Genomic DNA, 22326 nt, shown 5'->3' with positions numbered 1-22326 from the left:
TATTTTATTTATCTATTTAATTATTTATTTTTAGATTACTATCAAAACAGGTGCATCCCTTTTGGCGGGAACTATTTTTCGATGAACATCCCATGAGATAATCTTAATCCATTTGCAAGGAGCTTAAATCTAATCACCTACCACACGTAATCTTTGCTGTCACACATAATCATTTCATATAACTACAGTTCTGTTTACGTTTAACGTATATATTTACACCTAAAAACCGGACCAGCTATTCCAAAGATCGGTTATATTCAAGATTGTCTGTTCTTTGTCTTCCCAATTCTGTTACGCAGATGAGACAGCGGTGACAAGCAAAATATTGTCCATTCTGGTTAATAATTATATATCATTCAGATAACGTGACTTACTCTTTTCCCATGTTAAGAATAGCTTTTTTACTAATTTATTTGTAACGTTACCCAGCCCGTTGTAATCTCAGTCGCAAAGTAGACAATGAATAGGAAAGAACTTCAACTTTCTTTTTATTGTTGTACAACTACATTTATTTCCTCATTCTACCGCCACGCGTAACTTGTCGATATGGCTGTGACGGCTCTTACGTAATCGTCTTCTTCGACGTGCTCTTGAATGTCATCCATGCCTTTAATGCGATCGTCTTCTCGAACGTGCGCCTTCCTTTTTATAGCCTTCTTTCTTTTATCATGACGGCATTTCGCTCACATCTCGGTATTTGCATATAGCCGCATTATGTAACCTAATCATGTTTAGCTATTCAGAAAAAATAGATAGCAGCAAATGGAAGCCAAAAGAAAGTATACAATCCATACTACTGTTCATTTATTATATAAAAGATTACATTCTGTGTGTGTTTGTTTGTATACCTACTAAAATCTTTCGTCAGTCGCATTTGACCGAGTCGAAGCGGGAAACAACTGAAAGAGCAATGCCTCGGTTGAATAATATGTAAAAATTAAACAAAAAATGATAAATTCTATGGTGGTTAAATGTACCACGTTTTGGAAAGGGACTCTGTTTTCGCGTTGCGTTTTTCGCAAGTCACGCACGCGTATCAAACTAAAGCTAACTGCGGCTCATTTTTTCCGGTAGCACGAGCTTTCGGTGTTATTTTGATTGAAAGAAAAGTTGTTTTAATTCATTTATTTATTTAGTAGAGGGTTTCAGCTCACGTACAACAAAAAGTGTTCAATATCCGGAGAATAGTTACCTCTCTTTGTTTCCGTTCTGCTGAAATATCTGGTGGTTCCGTTCTTTTGTTGAGGTATCAATGAAAGTTCTCAATATGTTTAGTAGAGCATATATGTCCAATCTGCACTTTATGTCCACCCGGAAAACGCCGGGTATCCATGCTAATTTTATATGTATATATCATGATTAATATTAAACGTCTTCTTACTCTGCTGCAGCACGGAATAATGAGATGGATGACATTTATTTCAATAATTTTATTAATAAAATTTAAGAATTGAGTATAGTAAAAACGAGGAGAACATGTTATTATTACAGTAATCTACGGATTGAGTCTTCAAAGTGAATATCGTCGGAAATAATTAATGTAGAACGATTAAAAAGTAAAAAAATGAAAATGTAGTGTGCAGAACGGTACTGCAGAGCTACTTCCCAGCTAACTATAACAAAGCCGTTTTAAAATCGGACCGAAATAAATTCTACTTAAATCGTCCTCTTAAACAATTAATTTCTACACAATTTTTATCATCGACGATCATCATGGGCCGTCTTTCCTAACACCCAGCATGTATCCTCGAATAGCGTCCGAGCTTTGATAAGCGGTAACTCTGTTGTAAAAATGAACACAAGTTGCGAGTTGAGGGAGTGAACAAAAATGGAAGGAAGTTACGAATAAATCCGATTAATTCCAATATCCATTCTTATCGCATACTTAAGGAGTGCCAATGTAAATTGCTTCCAGAAATAGAACAACGAACGTGATCTACATGCAACAGAATAACAATACGTGATCGTCGACGCACAATCGATGCTATTTATGAGGTGTTGAGCTATAGCAAACCCGGATGTGTTAACTAAACAATTTAAATTGTTCAGTCAACTCTGACCTATTACGGAGGGGGGAAGGTCTTCTTACAGTGTTACATATTTTATTATCTTTTTTTTTTAATTTAATATTTAGTTAAACGCATTATACAATGTATAATGAAGTAACATTATAAAATAATTCCATATTTATACAATAAAAATAGTTGCCAAGGAGTCAAAATTTTAATATAGAACTCTCTGGACCGTCCGCCTATCGTTGCACGAATTCTGTCAACAAAAACCATATATATATATATATATATATATATATATATATATATATATTTTAGTCATCGACATACAGACCTGTTTCGTTGTTTCACAACTCATCAGTGCCGCTTGACTAACACCTCTCCCAAGCCGAGGATCGAACCTAGAACCGTCGTGATGACAGTCGGCAGTCCTACCCCTTGACTACGGAATCGGTGGCCGAAATTAACCTGTCCGAACGATTATTTAAATAAACATTCGTCCGCTACTCGTAGAGGGCTCAAACGTTTGTTTGTAAACAAAACTGTCAACAAAAACCATGTATATATATATATATATATATATATATATATATATATATATATATATATATATATACATGGTTTTTGTTGACAGAATTCATGCAACGATAGGCGGACGGTCCAGAGAGGTCTATATTAAAATTTTGTCACTTGGCAACTATTTTTATTGTATAAATATGGAATTATTTTATAAGGTTACTTCATTATACATTGTATAATCCGTATATATATATATATATATATATATATATATATATATATCATATATATGTATGTATATATATATATGTATATTATATATATGTATGTATATATATGTATATTATATATATGTATGTATATATATATGTATATTATATATATGTATGTATATATACATGTATATTATATATATGTATATATACATATACATATATATATATGTATGTATATATATGTATATATATACATATATATATATGTATATATATATATATGTATATTATATATATATTATATATATGTATATTATATATGTATATTATATATATATATTAAATATGTATATTATATATATATTATATATATGTATATTATATATATATATATATATATATATATATATATATAAAATGTTGACCACTTAGCAACTATTTTTATTGAATAAATATGGAATTATTTATCTTTTTATATTTTTGATTTTCCGTATAATCATTTTTCATATCGAAATCGAAAATATTAATGAAGGTTCCATAATTGTTACTGCCACGAACACTTCCGATTCGTCCACGAATCATTTTCAGGTTTTGAGGAAGTAAAAGTAAGAAGGAGCGAAAATGGAAATCAAAATATGAAAAGTATAAAAACCGCGTTAGGTGATGGTAAGTATAAGTATATCAAATCGATGAGAAGTAAATAAAAATATAGGTCCAGTAAAAATTAGAGTATTAAAATCAGAAAGTTCGTGGGCATATTGGCAAAGTCCGTCCATTACGTGTTACGCAAAACATTTTAACATAATCTTTTTTATGACCCCAACGGTAACATATATACCCAAAGAGATGGAATGGCAATGCGATCAGTCTTTATTATGAATTTTGGTGTCGATTCTGGCTGATAAACATCAAATCATGATTGTTTGTTTACTTTTGAAATAATGGCTATATATTTGTTACAATAGAATATAATATAATCCATAGAAAATTGAACCTATGACAAATACATAATCTTCATGAATTAAATTATCATATTTAAGTGTATTTTACAACTAGACAATGCCAGGCAACACCCCCGCTCCGGCTAATGTGCATGTGAATGTGTTTGCGTGTATTTGGGCAGCATTTTTCTGTTATATTTCATTAACTAACATTGACGTTTTTTATCTATTAATTCGATTTTGGATCCTGTACTTCCTTTGGAATAACGGTTTTCATTTCTAGCAGAAACTGGTTGACGTAATCGCCATATCTGTCGTAAGTCCGAGTACTTTCCAATCTTTCTAGATTCATCGTCAGTGGTATATTAATCTTCTGATTTTGAACAATGTATGTAATAAACTTTTTTCATAACTTATATATAGTCTTGGAAGTTTGTTAACCTTTAAAACTATATAAGAAAAACTTATTTAATTTTTATATTTTTTATCATTCGTTGGAAAACTATTCAATTAGTAAGTCATTTAATCACCTGAAAACACTGCATCAATTTGTTCGCATGAATTCAAAATAGTTCTAATATTAATTTAAGGGATCATCAGTTGTTTCCCATGAAAGACTGTTGCGAGAATTTAAAAACAAAGCAAACTATTACATTATGGTTCCCCGGCAGTGTTGATCAAACACCACCTCAATATGTTCCAGAGTTTGGATCTAGTTACCTGTTCATGATTAATTTTTCTAACCTATTCATGTGATAAAAATGTCTTCCTTGCCTGTGAGATTCGTTCCTGTCACTAAATTTTAAATCGATATATTTTTCATTCAGTAGTGCTGTAGTTATACGATTAGGATTAATCCATTATACTACGTAGCACTCATTACTATTATTAGTACATTATATATTTACATTGTTATTTATTAAAAATATATAAAAATTTATATATATATATGTGTGTGTGTGTGTGTGTGTTTTGGAAATAGAATTGTAGCAGAGTGTTCAATTATAGGAAGAATCCGAAAGTAAGAGCGTATTTATATTTTATGTAATGTTTCCAGAAAGTTTAAGATGAGACAAGTCATTTGTACCGTTAGTTTCAAACCCGATAATAAGGACCGTTTTAGAGACCTCTTCAGCCAATACTCATCTATTTAATAACCGGAAGTGGAAATATATATACATCATGTGCTCACGTTTAACTCTCGTTTTGCGAAAATACCTTTTTATTTATCGGACGGTGATGATTTTTTTAACTTTAAAATTAAATCATAAAATAGATGAGTATTTAGTGAAGAGAGCTTCATAAAGGTATCCAAATCGATTCTTAATATCGGGTTTTTAACCGACGGTACCAATAAGTCGTCTCATCTAAAAACTTTCTGTAAACAATACATATATATATATATATATGTATGTATGTGTGTATACACACACACACCCACACCCACACACACACACATATATATATATATATATATATATATATATATATATATATATATATATATAGGGTGTCTTAAAAGAAGTTGCCGGATTTTAAATTTTAATAACTTTTTCAATATTTAAGTTATGCTTATCAATTTTCATATATAGGTAGATGAGCCCTTCCGTGATAGCTTGGTGTATAGTCAGATATTATAGTCTACTTATTCTTATTTTATTTACACAACTAGGGTATGTTTTTCACAAGGTCTAATTTTAGTTATGAAAAATTATGTTATTCAAATGTCCACCATTTTCATTTTCACACTCTTGTGCTCTCTGTAAGACATTGTCCATTGTTATTAGCTGAAGCTCTTGCACCAATTGCATTTTATATGGAAATTTGCCCTCTTCATGAAGCATTCTGTGAAGAGATGATTGGGAGACTCCAATTTTCCTTGATCCCCTTCTTACTGATAAGAATGGATCCTCGGCCACACACTCTGCTAATCTCTGACGATTCTCATCACTTCTTTCTATACGGGATCTACCAGATTTAGGGAGGTCACATACTGACCCTTGCTCATGGAATCGGGCCACAATGGCTTTCCTTGCATTGGGAATAGGGGAATTCCTTGTGTTGAAGTTTCGTCGAAATTCTCTTTGAGTTTCTGATATTGACTCATTCAACCGAAAATACAGTCCTACGATAAATATCCGCTCTTCGCTAGTGTAACGACTGATGATGTCCTTGGGAGCGTTACTCTAGATGATCTGCAAAAATTAAAGAAAAATATAAAAATTTAAAAAAGTTATGAATTTTTTAACCATCAGTTTATTTTGAGGCATCCTGTATACTCACACACACACACACACACACACACACATACACACACACATATATATATATATATATATATATATATATATATATATATATATATATATATATATATATATATCGCGTTACTTTAAAACTAACATACTTTATACCACCAGTTTCTAGTTTAGTAATAAGGATGATAAAACAAGGTGGGGATAAAAATAAAATATTTAAACAGAAAAATAAAGCATGTGTTTGTTATCCTGATGCTTTTGAATCGTTTAAGATAAACCAGACTATATTAATAAAGGAAATCCACATCTATATTAGCAATGTATAAAATGTATTTATAATTACATATAATAAATTTATATTAAAAAAAAAAAAATTAAAAAAAATGTCTATATGTAAAAATATTTTTAACCTTTATATATCTAATTTTTAATAAGAATGTAAATATACTAAATACTAATCATAGTGGGGGTGATAAGTAGTTAAATGGATTAATCCTAATCTTATAAATACAAGACTGATAAATTAAAAAATTAAAAAATGTATCCATTTTAAATGTGGAAATTGATGAATCGCACAGGTAAGAAATTCATTTTTATAGTATGAAAAGGTTAGTAATTGCAATTAAGAATAGGAAATAGGATCAAATGTTTGTAACATGTTTTCTTCCTAAGATTAAGGGTTGTGGTGTTTGATCAACACTGCTGGGGACCCATGATGGAATATACTGTTTTGTTTTTAAATCCCCGAAACAGTGTTTCATGGTAAACAACTGATGATCCCTTGAAAAATAAATTATTGGTATTATAGTAAATTCGAGTGCGAGTTGATGCAGTGATTGCAGGTGATTTAATGACTGACTGACTAGATGGTTTTCTAACGAATGATAAAAAAAATTTTTTTTTGGTATAGTTTTAAAGTTAAAAACTTCAAAGACTATATATATATATATATGTATATATATATGTATATATATATGTATATATATATGTATATATATATGTATATATATATATAATATTTTTAATACATTTTATGCACCATTAATATAGTTTGGGATTTCGTTTATTAATATATTCTCGTCAACTTTATGCGATTTAAAAGCATCAGGATAACGAACAAAGGCATTATTTAACTGTTTAAATATTTTAGTTTTATCGCCACCTTGTTTTATCACCCGTATTACTAAGCTAGAATTTGAATGTATAAAATCTATTAATTTTAAGATAACTCGAGCTTAGGGGAAAGAGTTTATTTAGTCAAATATTTTATAAACAAAATTCCATTCTCAATTTTTATATTTAAATCCAGGAGTGCAGCTTGCCTCCCTGTATTTTCACCATTTAATTCTAACACTTTGGATATATAAGAAGTTTTTTTTTTTTAATTGCTTTGTTATCGTTTATATATATATATATATATATATATATATATATATATATATATATATATATATATATATATAGGGATGTCAATAAATCTCCTACAAATCTACAAATATGATAATTATATGTTTTGGATATATCATTTTTTATTATTTCCTAAATTTAATCGAATTTTTTTACTAATAATAATATTCTTATTCAGAATAATGCTATCTAAATTAGTATTACTTAATTTAAAGGCAACTGAAACATTAGCTATATTTACCTATAAATCCTACTTCTCACAATAAGCGTTGGACATTTTATTTTTACATATAAAAGCTATATGATCTGCCGCTTTATCGATGGGAAGTATTAGAAACTTATCCTGAAGTAGTTTACGTTCCTTACGTATTTCTGAATTTTTAAGAACGAGATTAGTTTTTTTTAGGGTGTTTATATTTTGGAATCGTCCCAACATTAATACGAGGGGCGTGCAATAAGTAATGCCCCTGAACCACTTCCCATAGCAGTAGAGCAACGAAACTTGGCACAGTTATTAATCTTTCTCTATATAGGGACCACCACAGTTATGCATTTCTCCCATCGTTTGATGCAGCTCTGGAGACCGTTTTTGTAGAACACGCCAGGTTGGTCCTCCAACCACGACGTGACTTCAGAAATCAAGGCTACATCATCTGGGAAACACTTTCCTTTCAAAAACAACTTCATGGCTGGGGAGAGGTGACAGTCAGAGAATGCAAGGTCAGAAGAGAAGGGTGAATGGGGAAGGATTTCATAACCACACGCCCGTGCTTCTGATCTGGTGACATGCGAGTTGTGGACCGGAGCGTCGCCCTGCAGGAGGAGGGTATTTTTGCTGACCTTGCCCTGCCTCTTGATTTTGATAGCTTCCTTTAATTTCCTCAAAAGTGAAGCATAATAGACTCCTGTAATTGTGGTACACTTTGTCAGGAAATCTGTCATCTCTACTCAGTCCTGGTCCCTGTGAGCATGACCTTGCCAGCGGAGGGCTGCACTCTTGCCATCTTTGGAGGTGGTGAGTCCAAGTGCTTCTACTACAGTTACTGGGCTTTGATCTCTGGATCATAGTGATCGACCCAGGTTTCATTCTGTGTAATCAGTCTTTAGAAAAACTTTGACTCGTCTTCTTGGCACATCTCCAAATTCATCCTCGAACACTCGACGCGTTTTCGCTTCAGGAATGGTGTGAGCAACCTGGAAATACATCTGGAAGACACCTTATCCATGTGCAAATGATAATGAATTATAGTTTCCACAGACGTGTACTAATCTTGACATCTTGGGCTATTGGGCGAATATTAATGCGCCGATCTTCTAAAATGGCAGTCACAACTTGACGGACAGATGCCTCATCAATGGCAGAAGCGGGCGACCAGGTCTGGGAGCTGTTTTCACAGACTTCTGGCCATGTTTGAATTCACGATCCCAGCGTTTTACAAGGTTATATGATGGGGCATTATCACCATAAGTTTCTTTCATTTCATCAAAAGTCTCCTGTAGTGTGCATCCTTTCAAATACAAAAACTGGATCACTGCTCGACATTCAACAGGCTCCATTTCACACCTGACTCAGTTCAAAAACCTGTAAAACTGAAACCACAATTAGTTCAGAGCTGTAGTTTGCCACATAATCTGTAGAGATATAAATCATTGCACATGCAAAATTTCAGCTAGCTCAGACAACTGGAAGAAGAGGGTCAGGAGCATTACTTATAGCACGGCCGTCATATATGTATATATATATATATATATATATATATATATATATATATATATATATATATATATATATATATATATATATAAGAGTTAACGCCAAAATAAGTGAAGTTCTATTCATGTAGGTTGTGATTTTATTCAATTTACGTATATATATACATATATATATATATATATGTTTGTGGATTATTATTATAAAAAGCAAAATTGTACTTGTATATTATCATATATTTTTCAGAATTTAAACTTCTCATAATGACGACTACATGTGTGCGTGATTATTCTGTGCTGTGCACTTGTGTGTGGATGGCGAGTAACAAACAAACGACAATTCTAAATCGAGTACACCTGTTGCAAGATCATGTTTCAAACCTAATTCTTACTTTCTCGGGCGAGTCTGAAATAAACAAAAGAAATCACTTTACAATCCTTAAACGAAGTCCAACTCGTGACAACTTCCGTTAGTTCTGTCTTTTTTTTTTCTTACAAGTTGACTACTAAGGAAGTAGTTCTGAGTTTTAAATACATAATCGAATAAAACGAGACTGGCACCCAAATCGTGTTCTCTTATTAATGGCTCCCGTCTGTCGAGGGGAAGTTCACAACCTACTGGTACGCTCATCCCGAAAATAAAATAATAAAATATAAATTTATATTATTTAATATTCGAGACGTAATGCATCCGATTTTTTTAATACCGTCTGAATGGAACAGAGCTGATTGTAAATTGCATTGTAATAGTGAGTGGAATTATTTATTGATGATCTGAATGTTTCATCTTTCTGTTGCAGATTTTCATGACATGAGGCTTTAAGAAAACCAACCTTGTCATAAACATGAATCGAAAACATAGACTTCGTGGCTTAGTGGGGGATGCCCTTTTCTCTACCCTGCAACCTCTCTCCCACAGAAGAGACGTTGCGAGCCTATCCTTGTTTTATCGTTATTTTCATGGCAGGTGCTCGTCTAAACTCCAATCCTTGTTCCCCCCCTCGCCAATCTTTCACGAAAAACACCCGTCTAGCTGAATCCACTGTGAAAAATTTCCCCCACTCTATATCTGTGCCTAAATCAAAACGCGGATTCCATGAACAAAGCTTCTTTCTTAGAACTGCAATTCTGTGAAACTCTGTTTCGTCTGCCTGCTTCCCTCCGGACTACAACGTTGATGTCTTCAAGTCCAATGTTAACAAATTCCTAATGAACCGCCCCCCCTAATTAAACACTTCATCAAATCTCCACACTAATGTAATGTACTTGCAATAACCCTTATCCCTGAGTGGCTTCCGGGCCTTGATAAGTGGTGATCACTGTGTAAAAAAAAAAAAAAAAGAGATGCCTCATGAAATTCCTTCATAGATGAACAAATGAACCGGACAATTTTCACCGTCACATGTTGCAGTTGATTAGTTTATGTAAGCATATTTAGGAGATGAGTTGTGTTATTTCAAACTGGCGACGGAGATATGAGTGACAATATGCGTTCCCAACATTTACGACGATGGCATCAAAAGAAGGCAGGCAAATGTGCATTGAGAATGGTTGTGACTATGTAGGGATGACCAAATTTGTGTGTAGAATCAGCACCATTTTACGCGCTACCAGCCACGTCATCATTTTTTCTCTACTTATAATTTTGCATACTCGGATGCTGCTGGTCGTTTACTTGAATTGAGCATTTTTTTTGTTATTGCTTATGTTAATTTAATGAATGAATGAATGACTTACGCTATTTTTTTTAAATTAAGCGCTAAAATTAAATTGATTCCTTCAAAAATACATTTTTTTATCAATCAAAATAATTTCAAGTTGTAGGTAAAGTTGCTATTTTATAATTGCCAATAATAATTTTCTTTCATTATATAAAAATATATTTTAAATTGAAAAACCTTACTCGAAAACTAGTTTTTAATTATTTAAACCCATCAGCTAGGTTTATAAAATGTTGCAATTTTTATGGACCTACATTTATTTTGGTTAGTTTTCGTAACATGAACCATAAGGACGCCAGAACACCGAAAAATATTTATCTTTAACATATATAACCAAAATTGATTTTAAATATAAGTTAAATTAAAATTGGATACGTAGCGTAAGTTTTATGAAAAGCTACCATTAGTTGATTTTCAATAGAGTTTAAGCACGGGTGTGGTGACGGTTTCAAAACAGACACTATATAGGAAGGTTGTTTTAAAGCGTCGATAGTGCACACCCGATTTTGGTCTCTCATTTACATTTGTTTTTTGTACGCTGTAAAAGGTTTTCGAAAAAATATTAATAGTTTATTTGATGCTTCGATTTTTGAATGGTAAAAAAGATTCGAAGATGAATTAAAATTACAGTTACATCGTGTTACATATAGGGGGTTACATCAGTGTCTTGCGTTTAAGATATCTATTGTACACAAAAGCTCGCTCGTTTTTATAGTACCACTCCCGTCTGTGTGCCTCCTTAACGTTTTAGTTTTTGGCGTAGCAAGTAATATGCTTTAGTTTTGGAACGATCTTCGTATTTTAGTACAAAATAATACCAACTGCTGAGCCCTGCTGTCTTTTGGTATGCAACATTTGCAAACCTGCGGGTTACCGAATACCTAACTCGAGTAGAGGGTGTTGAAAACTTGATCATGTCATGCAGAGATCTAATTCGCTTAACAATAAAACAAAAACACAATAACACCGCTAGCAGCGCACTTTCATTAAGCACTAGAAGAAGTAGACTCTAGTTGTAATGATAAGACAATATTAAACTCAACCTATCCTAGATAAGAACAGAAAGTTTACGGCTTTGATAAATATATCCCTTTTAAGGATCTTGACATTACAAGATGTGGGCAACTCGGGATTGACTGTGAATGTAATATTGTCTTTTTTATTTCAATTTAATTTTTGTGCGTTCATACATTAATTCTTTATACTCCTTGCATTTTTATACATAAATTCTGTATATTCACTATTCCATAGTTTTTTTATAACATATACTGACCAAACGGGGCACGGTTAGCCTAGCGATGATATATAGTTTGAAAAATAATCGAAAACAAGGCGACATCGAAGGGAGGTCACTTTAATATTCGTTTCTTATATTGCAAGATAGGCCTTAGTAAAACAAAAGGTCGCGAATTCGGCGTTTTAAAGCAGTTCGACTTTAAAATGTTTACTTTAAAGTTTTCAAAGCAAAACGTACTGACTAGCAAGGTAGGGAGTGGGCAGAATATTATATACATATAAACAAGTTTTATATAAGTATGTGAACTGTGTATAGATATTTCTGTACGCGACATTCTGTGTGACATAAGAGGTGCATGTCGGATTAAGCAACAAAAAGCGATTTTAAGTACTGTGAGAAGATGTGTATCTTCTCGTATACAACTTGGAAAGGAGGAAGCAGGTGACTCTATTAAGGATGGATGAAGATCAAGGGGGAGGAAATACACCTGTTAAATCAAAGGAAGACAGAGAGTGGGGAAGAAAGAGAGAGAGAGAGTGAAGGAAAGCGTGTGAGAGATAAAAGGATATAGGATGATAAACAGATTAGACTAAGGAAATATATATAAGGTTGGTGCAAAAATAATGATTTTTGACGTTCAACTTCATGTAATGAAACATTATTTTTGCACAAGCCTTAATATATATATATATATATATATATATATATATATATATATATATATATATATAAATAATTTACTATAATAATAATAATTATTATTATAATTAAATACCTATAATGATTATTAAACAAATTTACACAAAGGTTATTACGACATGCAGCAAGATTATTTATCAATTTTTGAGCGAAAACCTGGCTGAAAAGACGTCAAAGATTAAAGAGTTGACCTTTGCAGACTCTACAAAATCCCTCCGTCAATTTTTGGTCTCAACTCTTGACATTTTAGATGTAGGTTTTCCTGGCATAAGTCAAACATTTTAATATATATATATATATATATATATATATATATATATATATATATATATATATATATATATATATATATTTATATATGCACATAAAGTTATGAACAGTTCATAGGGACCGAGAAAAGCCGGCCGTAACTACTAGTTAATCTATATATATATATATATATATATATATATATATATATATATATATATATATATATATATATATATGTGTGTGTATATATATGTATGCATGTAAATGTGTATATATATGCATATATTTATATATATATGTATATATAGATACATGTATATATATGTATATATATGTATCTATATGTGTGTGTGTAATATATATATATACATATATATATATATATATATATATATATATCATATTCCCTTATATGTAAGCTAGCTCCTTTTTCCGTTCTGGTGAAATACATTGGGCTCTAAAATCCCGAGGTTTGGAGAAAAGTAATTGTGAACTACTACTACTAACAATAACAAAAATAATGATAATAATCATGAATCATGAACATGGACTGAATACATAAACAAGAAACTATTCTAGTACGACCTAGAATGCAAATAATTTTCTAAATTAAAAATCCGATCACAAAAATTCCTCGCAAAACAAAAAAACAAAACAGATGGACCCCCGTTTAAATAAATGGGTGTATGAATAACTAGGAATGTGGTTTACTGATTAGCAAATGCAGTAACACGGATATATATAAAAACACAGAGGGAAATCAATTCTGTACAATTTCTGTGTAGCTTAATTGCCATACATATTTTTCTAACATTCACGTTATCAGTCGTAAAATTTTGTATTTTTGAAACAAACTTTTCCGGGTTTTTTTTTTCGAAAAACTTTATGCATTCCTATACGTCCACAAATAAGAAATAAATGCGGAAAGGATATAAACATTTATAAAGTTTTCGTATTGATTTTTATCAATATATATATATATATATATATATATATATGCATATATATATATGTGTGTGTGTGTGTGTGTATGTGGGTGTGTACTACATATACAAATGCGAGTATGGCAAGTAATATGGCTAACATTTAAAGATGGAACAGTAAAATGACTAATTGTTAAAACTGGAAAAGAAACAGACAAGATTTTTTACTAAAAATATAATAAATTTATAACTTAAATATTTTAGCATGAAGAATATTTTTAAACATTCAATTTAACATTATATAATCAATTCTTAATTATTAGTGCATGCTCGCGATTTTCTATGTAATCAATGATTTTTCCAGGCGTTGCTTTGAAATAAAATTTTCTCTCTCTGTTTCACTTGTTACCTGCGAATTATAAGCGGCAGTACAGCTGAGGAGCAGATCGGGACAACGGTAAATTATTAGCAACATTTGTTTTAATATCCTGTTACGTCATCATCTCCGCCGTTTCCAGCCGATTTGAGGTAGCATAGCAGATTTGATTTCTATGGTAACCAACAGCTAGTCAGAAAAAAAAAAAACTGTCTCTCCGTTTCTTAGAGATTCTGAGAAGATTTTAACACATTAATTTAATTATAACTTTTGTTTTACTTAACGAAAACTGAATTTTTAAAAGAAATATGGCTGAGAAGATGACTCATGGACTTTAAAATTGCTTGAAATTTGATCACAAAATGATTGACCGGTGAAGCGGTTCTGAATCAATAAAACTAACACTTACCCACATATTCAAACAGTTTAGTATTATAATTATACATATGTATACATATATATATATATATATATATATATATATATATATATATATATATATATTAGGTTGTCTCGAAAGTTTGTAAACACTTGTGAAAAATTGATTTTGATGCAATTTTTACCGTTTCCTTTTCGTCTATTTGATTTTTGCTGTCGAAGGTGAAGGAACAGTTTAATATGTTGCGATATCAAACTAGTACAAGCGTTTCGATTCTGGCGACATAACTCTTGAAGATAAGCTTCGTTCGGGATGACAGTTAAGTTTTGATTACAGGTACTTACAAACCGGGATGACTCGTGAATTGGCTGATGAGCTTGGAGCTATCAAATCGACAATTCTCACACTCTTGAAACAACTTGATTTTGTTAAAAAAAAAAAAAAGCCGTGCCAAGATCCGTACAATCTCACTGAAGCAAAAGCCAACAGACGAGTTGAAATTTTTCGTTAATTGCTCGGCAATCCATTGGACGACCATTTTTGTAAGCGCGTTATTACATCGCACGAGACAGGGATATATCTGGTCCATTATAATCGAAACAAGCGATAGGTTCAGATAGGGCAAGAGACACCGTCGGTTGCAAAACAAGATCGATGTGGCAAGAAATTCATGTTGTGAGTTTGGTGGAACTTTGCAGGAATCTTGCATTTTGAGCGGGTTCAGAATGGTCGTGCGATCATCGCTGTTCTTTTATCAACCGAAAACTCGCTTTAATGCAGCAGGATAATGCCAAACCACACACCAGGGAGACCAAAGACAAGTTTGAAGAGTTAGATTTTGCTGAGTTTCTGCGACGTCCAGCCTACTGTCCTTATTGTACTCCATAAGATTTCAGCATTTTCCACTCTATTAGCGCTGATTCGACTTGTTTTTATGAATTCAAGATAGCATGTTAAGAATTCTTTGATTCAAATTATGCAGAATATTTCTTTGACCAGATCCAAAAACTTGCAGATTGATGACAGAACGTCTTGGAAAATAATGGTCTTCATTTTGAGGATTCATTTTTTATTACTTAGCGAATAAAATTACAATTTAAAAAGAAATATTTATGAACTTTTGGGACAACCTAGTATATATTGAATAATTTGCCATCTTAGATGAGACTCGATTTCGCATGTACATGAGCATGTTCCTACTAGTTTTCTAGTTGTTACTACTTCCGTTCCGGTTTACGATTAACTGAAATTGGCTGTTTTCTTTATTGTACGAGCAATACAGGATTCTTTTTTTCATCTAACGCACTTTTTGTATCTGTTTTGTTTTAGTTTATTCAGGAGTTACTTCTCACAGATAAATTGTCTATCCGACGTATGAGGAGCGTCATCAAACACTTGGCGACGCTCTGGAAGAGCGAGGTAAACAGTTGCTACATATTAACCAAGAGTGACCAGAAACTGTTCAAGATATAAACACTCAACACCCTGGCGTATTACATAAATCGATATACATAAATGTGGAAAGTGATGTGTAGCATAAGTGCAATATCTACATATATAATAAAATAATGTAATTTTGACTTTGATAATATCGAACCTATAGGACAACAAATATTTCATTCATACGAAAATATTTCACATTTACGATACAAATTAATGCTACAGCGTCTTTTCGAGCTAATATATGAACATTTTGTCTCCAATATAAAAACAATTATAATGGATTCTCCTTAAATAACTCTCTCTCGGGTACGTAATCTGACGAATGTAGTTGAAAATATTTCCCCTCTTGAGATTTAGTCCTCTCATAAACCCCGAAATCACAGTGAATTAAGCCCTATGATACCAGATATGCTGAACTTATCTGCATTATATGTTTTCTCCGGATTCCATGCCTCCGTATCGACAAAACTCTTACATTGCTAAGTAATATAACAACTAATACTACTATTGTATTTCTATTTGGTTGATTATTGTTTATACTTTCGCTGTTATTTTATGGCTTCTATTATTTTCATTTTCACTTTCTGTTCTGTGCTTATTTGATTAGATACATCTATAATGATTATTGTAGTCTTATATATTACCGTATAATGTTCAGACGTTGACTAACTATTTTAGAGCTATTACTATTAATACTATTAATATCATTATTATTGTTATTTGTGTTTCTAGTACAACTACTACTAATATAGCTATTATTTATTGTCTTATCAGTATTGGGCAAATAAGTTGCATGTTCCTATTAGCGTACACGCAAGTAAATAGCTTCAATACAACACTCATAAAAAGAGATCATCATTCCACGCAAAAGACATCCAGTGACAGCCAGTGGATGAGAGAGCATGCAGTGGACGCTAGTGTCTGATAGTTGAAGACAACCAATTAAAGTTTGGAACATTTTAATATAGGCCGACACTGATTATAACCGCCTATGAGTTCCAGTTGCCAAACCAGCGAGTTTCCTCCAATGCCCACCAGTAAACACAAGTAAACGCCCCAAACCAGCACTACTTGATGACTATCAATGCTGGACAGTCGAAGCTAGACATTTTCCTTTGGGCTACAGGCGCGAGTGTCCACTATTTTCCTAAACCGGCAGTGCCCCTAATAGCAACCTTAGTTTTCGGCGGAAGGGGTGTCCATTAGCGATTCAGTTCTGCCTTTGTGCCATAGTTACACCGGGTAATACCGGTATACCGGCCCTGCTAGTAAGACATAAATACTAGTACATTTAAAATAGAAACATCGAAAACATGTAATTAAAAACACTTCCTTGCAAAAATAGTAAATGTACCTCTAGTGCGAAATAAAATTATGTCTATCTTAATCTCTTTCTATTAACTCTAAGAAATTTGATGAAAGTAAGATCCTGGGCAACATCCGATTGCCATGGTAGCATGTAATATAATGTTATGGTCTACATCAAACATTCAACGAAAATCATTTCACCAACAGATAAAGATCGGATAAATATTCAACTGTGTAGAATGTGAATATGATGTACCGGATATCCGGTAGCAACACATACGGAGTCAAAAGAAATAGGTGAGGAAAACGTTTATATTTTTATATGATGAAAAAGATTTTTATCATTGAATACAGTAAAAGCACAATGATAACCAGTCAACACCTGATGTTCTGTGTTTTGTTGTCGAAACCATGTTAAAAATTGTGTAGGCGACTAAGCCTTAATTTCTGAACATTATGGAAAATGATGGAGTATTGTTGCCAAATCTGGGCAAGAGCTGCCAGAAAGATCTTATCCTGCCTTGACAGAGTTCAAAATAGACTTCGTAGCCTAGTTGAGAATGCCCTTTTCTCTACCCTGCAACCTTTCTCACAGAAGAGACGTTGGGAACCTCTCTTCTGTATTGTTATTTTCATGGAAAGTACTCGTCTGAGCAGCAATCTATGGTCTCCCTCGCCAAACTTTGACGAGAAACACCCGTCTAGCTAGAAACGCTACTCTTTATCTGTGCCTATACCTAAACGTAAAGTCCATGAATAAAGCTTCTTTTTAAGAACTTCACGTCTGTAGAACTCTCTTCCGTGTTCCTTCTTTTCAGCTGACTAAAAATAGTCATCTTCAAGTCCAACGTAAACAAGTTCTTGAGCCGTTCCCCTTAAATAATCCAATTTACCAAATTTACACTACTAACGATCATTATATTGTCTCATTGACTACAGCACACTCGTTAACCCTTATCCTCGAGTGGGCCCTGGGACTTGATAAGTGGTTTTAAAAACTGTAATATCAATCGTGTATATTAAATGTACTATGAGACCTATATATTTGGACTTGATATATTACTGACTCCTATCTTCTTTTTTGAAATTTCTCTCACTGACGTGATATTGATAGTTCTAATCTGTTCTATAAATTATATCAGAATTGTTTATTTCTTATACCTTATTGTAATATAGCATTTTCTTCAAGTAGAGTCTTACATCAAGTGACTTCATGCCTTGTCCTGGGCGATTTTCACAAAGCTGAGTTTTATTAATCTTGTGGTTTACGGTTAGATGAATTAAACTTGTGGTTTACAGTCAGATTTTGATATGTTAGTAGCCCTTTTTCCGGATAAAAACCGATCAAAATGTTTTCCACGTGTCGGAATATCTTATATACCAAATTTCATGTCGGTATATAAAACATCTCTTGAGGTTGAGAATTGTTCTCTCTCTCTCTCTCACACACTTTCTCACACACATATCTATCTAGCCATCTATCTATCTATTTATCTACCTATCCATCTATCTATCTATCCATATATATATATATATATATATATATATATAAGTTTGTGTGTGTATGTTTGTGTAAGAATGTAATATAATATCAAACATTTTAATTTTTAATAACGTGAAAACAGTAATTAGTTTATTAATACAATTCTAACAAGAGCTTGTCCTGACAAAGTACAGGAAAATGTCAAATAATGCTAGTCTATTGTTTATCAGTATCATATATATATATATATATATATATATATATATATATATATATGTATATATATACACATATATATATAGAGAGAGATAAATAGCTAGATAGATAGATAGATGTATAAATATATGTATATATATATAAATACATGTGTGTATGTAGGTGTGTGTGTGTCTGTTTATAAATGATAGTGAGAGAAAAGAAAAGAAGAAGGGTAGTACTAAAAATGAGTAGAAATAACGCTCGCATGTGTCATTGATAAGGCTGACTGGGTTTAAAAACGCGTCGTGTATGAGTTCATCATTTTCCTATGATGTGATGGCCCATTCCCACGGACGAACCGAGTCGTCTAATGTTTCTGCTTGGTTAACAGACTGTTCACGGCGTTATCGTTACATCGGCTTTTCGGGTGTTCTCGCACACCTTGTTCGACCGTCGTTGTGGTAGCCTACAACGAGAGAAGCACTGACTCGAAGCGACTCCATATATTTGTACTTATTGCAAGAGTTAGAAGCGTAGACTGCTCAATATTAGTTGCTTTTCATTATTTTGATGATTTCTGAATAAACATTGAAGTGGGCTGGAGAAAGTTTACAAATCACTTAAACTGACATTTTCACAGAACGTTTTTTTTAATATACAAAACGGTATTACAGTTCTGAATTTTGTAGATGACGTATGAATATCAATATACCAATACCGTAATATCTTTAACGTACGTACCTACGTCACGGTTTCCCGTTTATAGGTCATTCAACGGGGGGTCCTATTAATTATGTCCGTAATATGTTATCACATTATATTCTTCTATTTAATAAATAGGATTTTCCGATTACCGCCGACGCAATATAAAAAAAAATAATGATGTCGGTTTTAGGCCGTATAATAAGATAAAACGTACTTTCTTGCTCTTCTGGCTAGGATCAAAGGTTTTTCTGGCTAGGATCAAAGATTTTTCTGGCTAGGATCAAGGGTTTTCTGGCTAGGATCAAAGGTTTTTTGGCTAGGATCAAAAGTTTTTCTGGCTAGGATCAAAGGTTTTTCTGGTAAGGATCAAAGGTTTTTTTCTGGCTAGGATCAAAGGTTCTCCTAGCTAGGATCAAAGGTTTTTATCCAAAAATGGTAAAAGGATATTGTGATCCTAGCCAGAAGCCTTTGATCCTAGCCAGAAAACTTTTGATCCTAGCCTGATAAACATTTGATCCTAGCCAAAGGTTTTTCTAGCTAGGATCAAAGGTTTTTCTGGCTAGGATCAAAAGTTTTTCTGGCTAGGATCAAAGGTTTTTCTGGCTAGGATCAAAGGTTCTGGCTAGAATCAAAGGTTCTTCTTGCTAGGATCAAAGGTTTTTCTGGCGAGGATCAAAGGTTCTTCTTGCTAGGATCAAAGGTTTTTATCCAAAAATGGTAAAAGGATATTGTGGGATTTCCGTTCGTATAGTATACCATAGAAATTAAAACATACAATTATGAGGATATTGCAGATAAACCGTAATAACCAGATATATTCTGACACTGCGTTAACCAGATTACTTAGATATATACTTTTATAGTTTTAACAAAAGGGCAACGATAATATCGCGGGGTCTCTATTCACATTAAACGTACACAGAATACTCAGATGAAAAACGGCGCTGTTATTTATTTAGTAAGTTAATTGGTATATTTAACCAGTGTATCAATCCTTTTGGGCTATTTAATGCAGTAAAATGGCGTGGTTTTGTTTATTTACTGTCTGCTATTTTCCAGAGTTTGTTGGTACTGAAACCTTAGTGGAAATACTGCTATTTGATGTGTATTAGGTATATATTTCATTTTTTGATATTCTTACGACTATACTTCGTTGTGTAACTTTCTTTCTTTTAGGAATTTTAAGATTTGTAGCGAACTTTATTAAAACGTCTTCCAGATTGTTTTCCTAATAGGGTTCTATTCGAATGTGATTGAAATCTATGAACTTGATTATGTTTTGGTTCACTGTGGATGTTTCTTTGCATAGTTGATGGTTCTAACATAAGTATAGATTGTCCAAGAAATCACTGATCGGTTTAGAACGTAAATAGATTCTTTATTTTTGATGATATTTTTCTGTAATTTTAACACAATCTGACTAAGACGTAGGAATGTGAAAAAGTAGAAAAAATCGTTATGTATGAAAAGTAATGTTATATTTAAACATTTTTGGCCATGATCAGCTTCGCTTATTTATGCTTTTTCCAAAACATTAATCATGACAGATTGCAGAATTTTTGGATTGCGATGTAACTCCCTTATATCATTCCTGATGTTTACATTCAATATTTGCAGGGTTTTGGGTGTAACGGTTTTAGGTCTGCCATCTCGCGAAACGAAATTAATGAGTTAAATCGCAACCCAGATATTTTGCAATCTGTCATGAATAATGTTTTGGAAAGAGCACAAATATGCGAAAATGAAAATGGACAACATTTAAAAGACATTATTTCTCATGAATAAACATTGTTTACATTTTGCATTTAAAAAGTCAGATTGCTTTAAAATTACAGAAAGCTACCGCCCAAAATAAAGAACCAATTTAAGTTCAAAACACTTCAGTCACTTTTTGAACACCCTGTATGGATAAAGTTTAGTTCCTTTGAAACTCATCTACACCTTTGATTTGTTTTAGTGTTGCGGTATAACAACACACGTACATCATCAAACAAGACCACTCCTACCTTATTCATTTGCCAGAGTTTTTTTTTACCAAAAGGGTCGCAGCTTATCAAAGATCAAAGGCAATTCGCGGATAAATATTAATGAGTGCCAGATAGCCGGTGAGACAATGCCGTGATGAACCGTAATGATTAATCTCTAGTACAGTTTAATTACACTGTGCAACACTAAAAAAAGTACAGGATATCTGCAACAACTTTTGTGTACCTAGTAACGTGGAAATTTTATTTCTGGCTTTCTTTTTGTTGAATTATGTATAATTTGTGCAAAATTGCCACAGTCGTAAATTTCAGTAAAAAACGTCAAAAATGGGTTACTGACGACTTTGCAGTCACATATTATGTGTATTAAACTATAAATCTTAAGAGAAAAACACAGTTTAATATACACATATTATGTACATTATTTGTTAAATCATTTATTTGAATCATTTTTTTGCTAAAGTCAGCCGAAATGAGCTATTTTTCCAGATTCAAGAGAGCAAGATGACAGAGCTAGCTTGGTTAGCATATTTCTAGACCAAGGGCTAATGTTTT

General features: G+C 32.5%; 1 long non-coding RNA gene across 1 annotated transcript in view; it reads right to left on the bottom strand.

The window, feature by feature from the left end:
* Nucleotides 1-5220: 5220 nt before the first annotated feature.
* Nucleotides 5221-22326, bottom strand: part of LOC145297073 (uncharacterized) — a 44231-nt gene continuing 27125 nt past the window's right edge. The window contains exon 3 of the long non-coding RNA XR_013870099.1: nucleotides 5221-5882. This is a non-coding gene — a long non-coding RNA (uncharacterized LOC145297073). The remainder of the gene's footprint in view (nucleotides 5883-22326) is intronic.

The sequence above is a fragment of the Euprymna scolopes genome, chromosome 17 (assembly GCF_053919585.1).
Source record: "Euprymna scolopes isolate OS-2025 chromosome 17, ASM5391958v1, whole genome shotgun sequence".
NCBI lineage: Eukaryota > Metazoa > Mollusca > Cephalopoda > Sepiida > Sepiolidae > Euprymna > Euprymna scolopes.
This window is presented reverse-complemented; position numbering and strand designations above follow the sequence as displayed.